Source organism: Erithacus rubecula, assembly GCF_903797595.1.
Source record: "Erithacus rubecula genome assembly, chromosome: 3".
Lineage (NCBI taxonomy): Eukaryota > Metazoa > Chordata > Aves > Passeriformes > Muscicapidae > Erithacus > Erithacus rubecula.
The window spans coordinates 64,451,268-64,465,336 of NC_136689.1; positions in this window are offsets into that span (position 1 = coordinate 64,451,268).

A 14,069-nucleotide genomic window follows, 5' to 3' on the forward strand; every position below is an offset into this window, starting at 1 on the left:
CTGAACTCGATAGCATCATATATTTTTAAGGTAAGCCCTCATGGATTTTGAATAAAATGGGAATCACTCAGAAAAAGGTATGCTTTTCCTGTTCCTTATCTCACCATATTAAGGCAATAAAAAGACAGTAAGTTGCCAGATTCACCCATTTCCTTCACTGTCTTCTTTGCAATTCTGCATGGTCACAGATTAATAAGGAACAAAACATTTCTACTACCTACTTTTAACATCATTTTTAGTACATACTCTATCTTAAAGGACTTTAAAATGTCTGAAGTTAAAAAGTATTCTAAGGTTTTAGAGGGACCCTAGATGTGTTAAAATTAATGCAAACATGAGGAAATACAAATATCTACTTCAGTGGACAGTGAATCAGGAGTAACCTACTGTAGGAAAGGCTGAACAGGAGGAGAGTATTTTTATAGTACATGAATCAGCAGCATTTCCATGAGGAAACTTTAAAACATAATTCCTAAAAAGGAAAGGAAATAAAAATGCTTATTTTTTAAGACTTTTCCATTCCCTTTTCTCCACAATTTTTTATGTATTTTTATAGTCTCATTTAAGGTAATCAATATTAAGCTCTTATCTAAGACTTGAACTTTCCCTCAATTGGCAATTGAAAATGAAAGTGAGTGTCACTTGGCATAACTGAGTACACTGGGGTCAGCAGTTCCTTTGTTCAGACCCTGAGACTTCGTCCCAGCTTTGTGAATCCAGATGGGGATGTACAATGGAGGGGGACCAGCCTGGTCACCTGTCTGCCTCTCTCTCACACGACACCGAGTATGAGCAGGGCACTGGGCAGTGCTGGTGGAGCCAAGAGGAGCACCTTTGAATCATCCCAGCCACTGGGCTGCTCTCCTGTTTATGGCATGGCAACTGCAAATTTAAAATCAATTGCCTTCACATAACACTCCATTTGTCAGCTCACAAGACAGACGTTTCCACTTTTCTGTGTTGGTTAATCTGGAGCATAAATAACTGACTTTGCAAAGATTATCAATAGCATCTGTATTAATTAAATAACAGAAGGAGACCTAGGCAGGCAGAAGTGGTCTGGGGACTGTGGCATTGGCCCAGCATGAGAAACTCTTGCTCTTCTGATATGTTTTCCTGGGTAGCCTTGAGCAAACCACTTACTTGCCCTGCTGTGTCCTGTTTGGCCAAACTGGACAACTATACCTCCCTTGTTCCATGAGAGGGTTTGATGTGAGAATAAGTATATCAAATGTAAGAACATACAACCTATGTAATGGGTGATTTACATGTCTTATAGTACAATTACAGGTATGAGGTTTTCTTGAACTTTGGTCTGGTCACCTTACATCTTCCCTTGAAATAAACTGGGTTTTTCGCCTCAGTGTAATTCTTTGCAGTCTTCACAAAAATCTGATCAGAGCACTTGTTTGAAATTTTTCCCAGACTGGCCTGAAGTAGAAGAGAGATGTATGAGGGGAAGATGAAGCCATACATGGATGCTTTTCTGTTACAGCTCCTGAATCAGATTCTCAGCTGATAGAGCTCCAGGATAATTGGATCACAATTAATGTAATTCTCCTGATTGATACCACCTAAGAATCTAGTCCCATCTTCTAAAATCAGACATTTTTTTTAAGACTATGATACCTATAATGTTTCTTCTGTCTGTTTGTGAAAAGATGTAATGAGAAAATTGAACGAGCTTTAACAGTGAACTTCTGGGCTTTTCTGAATTTCAGTTTACTCTTACTATAATATCTTTTTTTATGTCACAACCAGACTGCAGATAGAAAGGCTGACTGTGTCAAGGGAATTTGATGTTTTACATTTAGAAGGAACATTTAATGAATTATGCTGCCCCCAGATAACCCCTATTTCATTTGTATATAATGCTCAGGGCTAAGGATTGTCTTCCTGATCCTTCTCAGATGTTAGGCAATACAATTCAAGAGTGGTCAAATTACTGATCACATCCTTACTTCAATTCTGCAAGTGCTGAGTGCCTTAACTCCCATTGAGGACATAAAATTGCTTAAATACAATAGTAATCTTAAATTTACCAAAGTCATAAAATTCAGAGCGAAATCAAATACTTAACTTTTTTTCTTTGCATGGTTAGAGTGCAAAAAATGTTATATAAACCTGACCTTTTAGTAGTATACTATTTTGTTCTTTTAATATTAGCACCTAATTGTCAGATTTTTTTTTTTCTCTATGAAAAGTACTCTAAAACATTATATTGCTTATAAATATTCTGCCCCCTTGATCTCCGGAGGTATTACTGACTCAGCTCCCACTAACTGGACTTGCCAGTTTGCAATTCCACATCTTCAGATGGGGAAGTACAGGTATTTAAGTTGATGTTAGAATAAAACCTAAGAGGAATACATCAAATAGTATATTGATAAATGAAATAGTATTGGTCTTAGGAAGAAACTATTTGATTATTAACAACCTTTCAGAAAAAAAAAAAAAAAACCTGAAAAACTAATCAGACATCAGGCTTCAGGGTAGAAGTTTGTTGCCTGTCAGGGTCAGTGAGAAGATTTCTCCCCCTTCCACTCTGTCAAGACACTGGTATAATTGGCTCCATGCATTATGGAAAGCAGCACCTCTCCCTATGGCACGAGGCAATTGTCAGCAGCCTCTGGAAGCTGCACCTCACCCCCAGTGTGCCTATGTGCTTCATATCCTATGTATACACTTCATATTTGCTTTCTTTTTTTTGTTTCTTAAATATGCTAATTATTTGCAGCTATAAACACATCAGCGTATTTGTATTTATATGAGAGATCAGCCAGGTGAAAAGTTTCTGCCTCTCACCTGTGAGGTTGAGCGGGTGGGTGAAAGCCAGCATGACTTAGGTGTGGCTGCAGACACCAAGGAACTGCACTCACAAGCTCTCCAAGTGACTGGACCCTCACAACAACCAAGTTTAACTACTATCTCTGTGTGACTACAATTACAGAGTTGTAACACAGTTTCATATCTCTGTAAAACTAGGCTGTGAAAAACAAACTGAAGTCAGTCTGGAAATAATTTACATTTTTAAATGCAAAATGTAACTTGTCTCTTGTAACACTTCTGAAGTGTTGCCCAAGGACTCCATTTGTTCTCATATTTCTACCACACCCAGATGTATAGAGAGAGCAGCAGCCTATGGAACAATATGTTCAAACACTGTCAGCCTAAGCCTTGGACAGGAAAAATTAGTGTAACTTCAGTGGATACAGTATATATCACTGGCTACAGTGGAACTGAGCAAATTTTATTACCTGAGAACTTGGCCTGTGTTTCCTAAAAGAGCTCTAAGTACCTCTCCTCTTCTGTTTTAGTGTGGTTTTGTTATCATATGAATGAAAGAAGGAAGGATCAACAGCTGCAGAAGGCTTAACCCAAGCATTCTCATCTGAACTGGTGGCAAAACTCCCCTTGTAAAGAGTGGAAGTCAATTTGGGCCCAGAATGGTGTGTTTTCAAAGGATTTCTCTCTCCTTAGGATTTTGTGTGAATCACTAAGCATTTTCAGTTGATATGGTAGTTTCAAGAAGGATACTCAAGTCCAAGTATTGAAATAGGAAAAGAATAGTTTTCAGTGGCACTGATGATTTTCTTCCACCTGTTTTCCACTTGCATACCCACTTTGGTAGAACCACAAAATAAGAGCCATTTAATCAGATGCACTTGTTGTTTCAGGGCAGAGAACATAGGACAAAATCAACATGTGCTCCACTGCCCATACAGAATTCAGGTGTTATAAAGTGCAGCAGAAGCAAGACATGCTGTGAAATACAAATAGACAAAAATTTCTGCAAATCCAAGGACTTCTTCATGTTCTTGCTTCTCAAACAAGCAGAGATCTGCTTGGAATTGAGCTTTTGGCATCAGTATCAGAGGAGGAGGAACAATAACTCTGCTGTGCAGGGCTGGGTGCTCCTATTACAGCAAAGTGACTGTACATGGCAAATAGCAAACACCTGCTCTTCAGTGTGAGCAATGCTTCATGGAAGAGCTGCAGGTCTCCAAGTTTCTCCTCTTTATTATCAATATTGACCCAGCTGCTTTTCATGGTGTCCATAAAAGCATCTGTATGAGGACATGGTATATTTTTGTTGTAAGGAAACCTGTCACAAAATATCTGCCTGAAGTTCCTGAATTCTTCTCCCTCGACTAGACCCTGCCAAGTACAGATGAAACTTTGTTAGGAAAGTTTCAGTGCTGGTGGGGTTGCTACAGCAGATCACCTTAGTATTTGTTGCATGGTATAATGCTATGTTCAATTTTGTGAATTGTTCCTGCAATCATGATTATTTACACATAGTCAAAGACTGGATACAGAAGAGAAATGTGTGGTACAGCCAGAATAACGCAGAATATTCTGAGCTGGAAAAAAACACAGGAGGATCATCAAGTCTCCAGCTCTTAACTGATTGGGATATACAGAGATAGAATCCACAACCTTGGCATTATCAGCACCATGCTCCAACTAATGAAGCTTAATCATGTGGCACATATACCAGTTTTTTCTGTGTATAGCCCATTTATTCCAAAATTGGTCATTTTGCCAATGACCAGAAGAGAAGCTTATTTTTCAAGCATTAAGTAGTATTCACGATATTTCTAATGATCATTCATCCATAGATATTTCTGATGGGTAGTAAATATTGGTCATTTCTAGCCCACAGGCTAAGATGATAAGACTGTGAGCCCAAACTGCAGTAGCTTGACACTTAACTGTGTTTTCTGCATACCTTTAAGATACCTGAATTCCTCCAAAACTGCAAAGCAATTATAGATATTCTGTTAGCTCTCTGCTGAGTGTTCAAGGAAATATTACACACTGACAACTGATCTCCAAGTTGCATAGACTGTCTCTACGGTTGCATCTCAGCATCTTTGCTCTCTTTATTTAAACACTGTATCTCTGTAGAAAGCTGATACCGCTCAGTCCCTAGACCTAGGATATGTAGTAAGAGTTGTACAATACATCAAAATCTCAAGAAAAATTGATTTGCAGTGCATGCAGTAGACATGTAAGGAAATGCTCAGCAGGACCTGAACAGGTTTTGTCATCCCAATTAGGGATAATGATATCTGCTTCACTGTAGCTACACTTCCTTACTCAGGCAAAGTTCTGAAGTTCTGCTCTGTTTAATGTCATCCAGTATACAAGGATTGCCAAATTCTAGTGAAATAACTCAATAATATGGTGTTTCTCTGCCCCAAAAGAAACAGATTTACTGTGCCTTTTAATAACTGAAATTTGAAGAGTTGTGTTTTGATCTGCCCAAGTTAGTGCAAGATCACAATCTGAAAACATACAAGCTACCAGTTATTCTGCCCCGATCCCCTGTGTAGAGCCTTTGAATCACTAAATACATTATATCTTTTTCCACTACATTCACAGAGGGTTGCTCTTAATTTTTTTATGTAATTATGGCACCTGCACCATGCTTCTGAGAGCAGTTCTCTTCCCTTAGCTGAGGCAGCAAACCCAAGGGTGGTTCAATTCTTCAGCCTCCACCAACAGCAGCTCAGCTCATAAGTACAAATCAGTCTTCATGGCTAATTTCAATGAACAGGGCAGCTTTGAAAGAGGACAGTGGAAGGGTGGTCATGAGCTCCTTTCCATCTCCCTGGAATAAAGGCCGTAATCTCCAGCAAAAGGACAAAACAGACACCAGGGACAGTGACCCCTTAAACTACCTCAGCAAGCTCTGGCTGGGGCCATCTGAGCACACCCTGAGGGCTCACCACTCTCCCTGTGAGGAATGAGTGCAGACAGCTTCTGTACTCTCAGTTTTCATCTTACCTTACCTCATGCTGATTTCTCCACACAAACAGGCCTTTGGCTGCCCTTTAGAGTCTGCTTGCTCCACGGATATTTGTTAGTCAACTTTAAAGCAGTGAGGAGTAAGAACTGGCATCAAAGATGCCTCTGTTATTTAGAGACTGCTTCTGGGCCCTGACCATATTACAAAGCTAAACAGAAAATCTTGCTGACATTTGGGAACCAAATTTTTTTGGGTCAAGCTGATTTGTGTTCACTGCAACCTACTTATGATATATTTAATTAGTCCATACTTCAGGGCTGCTGTCAATCAATTTCCTTTGTCAATTGGCCACAAATGGAGTTGTGTTGCTGGGGGAAGTAGTAGATATTTCTGACACTGTTGAAGAAGATCAGCATGTCTTTTTCACACTCATACAGGTAAACCTGTCACTAAATTCAAAAGTAACAAACTGATGGTTTAGTAACAACACATTTCAGGACAGAATTTTACTTTAGGAAACTACCTGGCAATATCCTTCCTTCTCTGGAGATTGGGGCATGGCCCACAGTCCCATATCTTCCTGGGAAGATTTGGAAACAGCACCTAAGAAATTGCTACTTCATACAAAATATTGGCAATGTCTTTTATTTCATCTCTTCCTTACCTGTAGCAACATTTTTGTGGTTAAGAATTATTATAATAGTTGCAAGGTTTTTCACTCAGAGATCTTAAAGAGTGTTTCATAAATTTGGGTTAGTCTGTCTTAAAGGACTGTCTACAGATGCAAGACACTGATTTCATGATTCAGTTGGTCACTTTACATTCCGCCTTTCCTAAATGAACAAGAGCTCAAAGGCAAACCTGGGAGGTGCTTCATCTTTCCCAAAATAAAAGGAGCTTAATTTCTAGGTTTAGAGTGAGTCAGACAAACAATGCATGTAATTTTATTTCCGATGGTAAATGGACAGTTGATGTTTTTATTCATCTGGTCTTTTCCACTAAAAGATCTCAAAGCAGCAGACTGCATTGTAAATGGTAGAGAAAAATGATAATCCCAATGCTGTCTCCTGCTTCCAAATGATGATGTGCAAGGCACATACATAACTTCTTGGCAAGGATCCATTTGTCAAAATAAAGGAAGCCAACTGCATAAAGGAAAGAGACGATAGATCTTGACAAACTTGTAGATGCTAGCAAAAATGTAAACAAGAAGTTGCTGTGACTGATGTATTAATGTAACACTGCCAGAGTACTAGCTTCAAAAATTAACAACTGTTGATGCTTTTGTGTCTAGTCAAAAGAGCAAGTGTCATGATTTCTGCTATGTTTGACATTTTCTATAGTTTCTACTCAATTTTAATCTCTGTGTAATACTCAATGCTCAGCTTTCTACAAGAAAGACAGAATAAGTAAGATTCCCACAAATGGGATAATACGTTTGAAGACAGCTGACCTTAGAAAAGAGATAGCAGAGATGAAAATTTCTTGACATTTTTATGAACTCATCATTTTTGCCATTTAATATATAAAAAGAAAAACCTATTTCCACTGATTGATTACTTTAATGAATAAATGTACTCAATGATTTGGTGGCTTGAGTGGATTAAATTTCCCTTGCTGGCAGGAAATGGCCTTAAATGAAAGTGTTTTGAGGGTTTATTCCTTTTTCCCACACACACCAAAAAAAAAAAAAAAAAAAAAATCAGCCTGAATTTCAAACCAATTGATCTATGTGTATATTTCATAAACCACCATCTGAATCTCTGTGAGCTCCCAAGGAGTAAAACTCTATTACAGTCCCCCAGACTACAGGCTCAAATAATTCTAAATCAGATATTTCAAAATGTCACTGATGTGTTGAACAACACCTAGCAGCTTATAATCATAGCCTTCTTCCTTTGTATTATACTTCTTGCTGTAATAGATTTGAAAACTCATCATCACATAATCCTCACTCCTCACATCCACAAAATGCTTTCCAAAACAGCAGTAAACAAGCACTCAATTTTTTTAAAATAGTCTGTCTCACCATAAATGGCTTTGACAAGTTTTGGACCTAGAGTAGAAGCAAGACTGAAGATCACTGCAGGGAGCAACAGGGAAAAGGAGGAGAGATCAGTACAAAAATCAATATTTAAAAGCAAGACCCAACCAAAACCAAAAACCACCCCAGCACCTAGGAAAAGAAGGAATTGAGTGATTTAGCAGAGGCATTGGAAAACGAGATAATCTTCTATTTGTGACCCTGTTTTCTTCTGGTAGATCCTTTATCAAACTCATTGGTTATCGCCAACAAAACCTGAAATTCTCAAACTCATAAGGCTTTTGTGTAACTCCTTCCTGTAATCCTGGGTAAAGTGCCATGAATCTCAGTAGCAGAGCTTCATCTGACATCTCCATACTAATACAGATTTCCCTTTAAATGATGTACGTGGTAATGCCAAACTAAATGTAAATTTCCTTTCATAAAGGCAGCCTCCCACAGACAGAGTTGGTGCTGGGCTGGGTCTATAACTTATATTCCAAACACATTTTACCTTCCAGAAAGTTGCTTTGCTGGTAAAATATGCATTAAAAAGTTATAATATGTACTGGTGCATACCAATTTTCAAATATTTTTAATTTATTTGTTTACTTTGTAGATTTATGTCACCCGTTGACTTCATGCAACTTGTCTCAAACCACATTTGCAGGAGGAAGGGTTTCTTTCCTTTGAGGCTGGCTGCTGCTCAAGGATGTAGCCTCTCAGCACTCATATCTGTATAAATACACCTACCTACTCACTCTGTCAAGTCTCTATTGCTCTTTTCTCATTTTCCTGTCCTTAAATGTTTCCTAGTTTTAGTGAGTGGTTTTTCAAAAAGTGAATCAAAAGAAGAAAAGACAAATGTGCTTGTGTGTAGTATTTTCTCATTCCTATCCTATTAGAGAAAATGTGCAGGCACTCTACTCTAGGAAGTGTGAAATGATGGATAGGAACTATGTAAGTTTGATTATTTTTTTAATTACTGTTTCAATTACTGCATTGTCTAAATACTAAAATATACACGTTTATTGAAAAGTTTATTCAAAGTGAGATTTTCCCGTTGCTGTTCTCAAGAGTCCCACCTATTTCACTACTCAGTAAGGCAATTGAAACTACATGAGCATTTGTTTCTCCATAATTCTCAACTGATACAGAGCCACAAGTAGTTTAGAGAAAAGTGTAGGAAAAACAAGCATGTTTTCCACCATTTAATATCCAGAGATGTGCTGATTAGATTTAGATGAGCTGGCAATAAAAAACTGTCTTGCTTCTATGGAAGTACTTGAGCCCAGCTTTTATAGCAACAGATAAAAGAAATTACCCAAGATCTTCAGTAGAGACTTATCTGTACCAATAACTGCATTAGCACAAGTCTGTCTGTAGAGTAGCTGTGTCCTTAAAATCTGAAGAATACTTGAACATTAAAGTCAGAGGAGGTACATCCGTTCAGGAATTCTCATACCAGAGCAGGAATCCTAAATGCATCTGACTGCAACTCAACACTGAGGAAACTTTTTGTCTGATACAGGAACAGCAACTGATGGCCACTTATGGCTTTCCAACAACTATCACTAATGGAAAAACAGAGAGCTGTAGGAAAGACCACTTTAAAATGTGGTTCATTCTTAGAGCCCTGTGAGACTCACCTATGAGATTAGCATAATCTGATAGTGATGTGACATCCCCTTTCAAATCTACCCTTTCCTCAAGGACATCAGGAGAGGTGAAAGCTGACAACATTTCTGTTACAGTGACAGAGCTGTGGGTCAAGCGAGCACCACAAGTTTACATGAGGGCTGAATTTGACCTTGTGTCACGACAGCTCCCAAAGGATCCTGCAGTAAGCACTAATGTATTCAAGGCTGTACATACTGGCATTGCAATGAGATCACCACTTTAAGGGCAACGTTGAGGGCATCTTTCATCCTGGGGCATCACACAGCATTGGAAAGATGTTCTGCTACAAAAAATTTGCGACAAGCTGCCATCGTCTCCTGCAGGGCAAATACAGGAGTCTACTGTTGAAGACAAGCCATCAGAGCCTGCCTCAGGTGCTGACAGCACTTCTTTAACACATCCACTTCTCTAACACAAGCCTTATTCTCAACAACAGCTGCTACTGATCGAGCTGTTACTGATCGGGCATCTTCTCCTTGCTGGCTAAAAGGCAAAAGCAAATCTGTCAGAAACAACGTGGCCTAGCATCCTGTGGGCAGAGGGCTAGATCAGCTTCTAGTCCACTGACTGCATACTCATAGGCAGTGTAGCAAGCCAAATGTGCTTTGTAGGGCCGGGAGAACACCAAATGATCTTTTGGAGGCAGGAGAGAGGGCTGTGTGATGAATGGGCAGGGCTCGCTTCCAGCCCCCTGACCCGCCTGCCATCTAGTGTATACTCAGGACATATTTCCAGCTCAGCACAGCCATAGCTGGAGAACAAAGAACAGAACTAGTCTGGACAAATGTGGCACGTTACTGATAGGGCACACTGAAATAGATTAACATTTTCATCCCAGCACTCTGCATTATGTAAGTAGGGCATACCACCTAAAAACAGCTTCTTAACATCAGCAATTCACTTACAATGATCATGTTCTCAAAAACACAGTAGACTAAACACAGCACTTATTTATCTGTAAAAGAAGCAGCAGATTATATTTCACAACAAAATGTACCACATTTACACATGATAAACCAGGTGCAGTTTCCTAGGTTTAGCACTTTTAAAATCTGTCATCTGCTTCATCTGTTTAGCTGTCAGGGACAGAACTGCATGTGGCAGATACACACGACTGCTGAAAAGAACAGTGATTCCCTGCTGAACCAAATCTCAGCATTTAGGCTGGTACCTCAACACCAGCTTGTTCTCTTCTGTGCCATTGTTAGTAAGTCTGAATTTCCATACACCCAGCAATATTGGTTGTTTTTCTTTAATGATATCTTCAGATTTGGAAGGAAAGTGAGAAATAAAGGACAGTAAATTTGAATTGAGAGAATGAAGCTCAGAGCAGAATATGTCTTTTCATAACTCTCAGTAAATATTCTGTGTAGGTCCATATTTGTTTGTCTTAGGGAAAAAAACAATCAGTGGTTAAGAGTTTACTTTTTCCTTATTGAAGAATAAACTTACCTGGGCTTTCTGTGAAAAAAAAAATACTCCAAAGGAACATCAATGTGACAGTGTTTGTAAAAGAATTTGTCTGTTTATTAATATGTACACACTGTGTGGATTGGTCTCCAAATCCAATGGAAATGGAACAGGATGGAAAACAGTCAAAATTATTTTGGAATTATCAAACTTAAACTGTCATCTATGTTCAACAGTTGTTTAATTTTCCAAATTTTGAGATCCAAATGTAGATGTGCCTATAAGAGGCAAAGTTCAGGGAACTTTGTGCTATGCACAAGCAAGTCGGGTCTGGGAACACTTTAGGCATGGAGGTGTGATTTCCTCTCACCTGGGCTAATTAGCTTTTACACAGCAGTGCAGTGATGCAGCTATGCTGCCTGTGGATCTGGCTCTGTCTTGCAGTTAAGATGATGACCTGCAGTGCCTGGGCAGACCCGTGACTTGCAATTGTCTTCCATGAAACAGAAGCGAAAAATAAATCAGTTAATTTTATAGTGGTCAGTGACAAATCCTGTTGCTGCTCTGACTGAAATGAATATAAGTATATGCATCTCTTGCTAAATTAAGGCATACATCTGCATGAGGTCAGTATTCTTAGAAGTATGACAAGTCTGCCTTTCCCTGCTTTTTGGTGGTACACTATCACAGCAGTAATCACACAGCAATGTTCCCTTCTCTGTTTCCTTCAATATGCACTTAGGCTAAAATCAGCTGCTGGGACAGTAACCTCTCTGAGTCCCTGCCTGCAGAAAGGCTTCTAACTAGCAGTCCTTTTGTCAGTGTATCCTAGTGGAAATGAGACAAAAAGAAAAAATTGTCATGCCTCTTAGGTTGAAAATATTTCTTTGGAGTTGTTTTCTGCCTGACACATACAGGAATGGCTAAATTTTAACACAGACCTAGGGCTCTTATAGAACGTGGAGTTGAGCAGAAAAAAAAGAGAAACTGAAGAAGAGTTGGCTGTTACAAGAACCATTCTTTTCCTGTGTTCGATTTTCCAAGAGCACTTAGAGGAAAAAAAAAAAAAAAAAAAAAAGTCAATTTCATCTTTGTTTCATTCAGCCTCTGCAGAAACTAGGAACAAGTCTGGATCTTTCAGTTTGTCTGCACAAGTTCCTCTCATTTCAATGAGCAGCATGGTCTCAGACTCTTTTTTTTTTTCCTCCTAAGCTAAATGAATATCCTCATCACTCCAGTAGTGTAAACTGGAGTGTAAACACGCACAAACATTTAGCCAGGTTGTTACCCACATTTTAAAATTAATGGTGAAACCTCGCTGCATCATCCTGCTCAGGGAATTTTTTTGAGGTTTGGATTAGGAAGGTCCTACTGGTCCTGTTAGTGGGAAATAATATGGTAAACTGACATTTTTATTTCAACAACTGTGTAAAAGTGTCCATTGGGCAACCTGCCTCCTCCACCTCCCTGGGGGTACCTGTGAATAAATAAGCCAAAAGGTGAAAAGCAAGGACACAAAACACCAAAGGTGAAAAAGATCTCTTTGCTTCTGGTTTGGGACAAAGGGAGGAGGCCATGGAAACAAGACTTCCATACCCCAAGGCAGTGGGCTAAGGAGTGGTACTCAACTATAACCTTGGCCTCCCTGTGGAAGAGGATGGCAGGGCCACAGCCACTGTTGCTGAAGTTAAGAAGATGGAAGGAAAACTAGATTCAAATTGTAACTGTAGTGGGTTCAAAGCACAGGGCAGAAAACATCCTCCATTTGTATAAAATATAGATTTGTATGTAAATATTCAACAATAGCTTCTGTAGTAATGAATAAGAAATAAATTGCTTATTTGATGTATGATAAAACCACTATTCTGCACAGATGATGCAGATGACACTTGATTTATATTATCTTGCAAAAGCTTAAGACAATTAAGGAGAAAACTGTTCTGAGACTTATTCCATCGACAAAATTCTGGTACAGCTAACAGCAATGTGATTCACACAAGGATCATCTGGCATGTGAAGCTTGTTTTAACAGATACCAATGTGACATACATAAAGCTGTCAGGCTTTCTCCAAAGGACAGTCATCCACTTCATGTTTCAAGTGCCAAATTAATTATATTTGACATTTAATTTATAACCTAAGGTATTTTAGATTTGAAACTTGACTATGACAACAGCAGATTAGAGCAGGGCCCTGTTTGACAGAATCGATTTTTCAATTTATTTTCCTTGTATGTGAGGGTCTTGATTCAGATTTTTTGTCTCGAGCTGCGTACAGGACAACGATACCTCTAAGCAAAGAAGGCTTTGCTCACCACCTCCCCCAGCCATTTCTTGGTGAATTATTTTGCACTCAGAAGCAAGTTTCTTCTGCAGCCTTAATCACAAAGCTCCACCTAATGGAATGAAGGGAGAATTGTGCCCAGAAAAAGAAAGGGAGAGAGACTTTGCTAAACACTGTTATCAAGAGGAAACTACTGCACAACCACAAGCAGTTAATCTTCCCCATCTAATTTATGAAGCCTCCTTTTCCAAGGCCTTTAAAACTTTGAGGTTTGAGTCATAACATAAAAAGAAACAACAAACAAGCAACCACCCAACAACCCCCAGGTTTCAACTGACCAAAATTGTGACCTTTTTATTTTAACTGATAGATATTTCAACACATCAATAGTATTATTTTACATGGGTAAACCATATCTTCTAGGTTCCAAAGCATCTAAATATTATAAATACATAAATTAACCTGCCAGCATAGGCATATATTTACTGGTTGATGGTTCATTATCAAAAGCAAAATTGCTCAATAATTAAATTATCAACTAGCTTTCAAAATGGGGGCAAAGCATTTCTTTCAATTTTCCTACTGAAAAGGAAGCTTTTCTGTACAATTTTAGATCATTCATTGATATTACAGAGCTGGAACACTACTGGAACATACTGGAGCAATATCATTGCAAAATATTGCTTAAAGAAAGGAGCTGATTAATGTTAAAAAGCTCAAGCCAGGTTTTTTTGTGGGGTTTTTTTGTGGTTTTTTTTTATTACGTGTTTTGCAGATGTTAATATAAAATATCTTATCAAGTTTAAAAATCCACTCAAAATTTCAAATTTGCTCCCAAGCCAGAGGAAGGCTCAGTGTCCGCTTTCAGACTTTTTCTGTAACAGAAGGCACAAATCTAAATGTCACCTTGTATCAAGA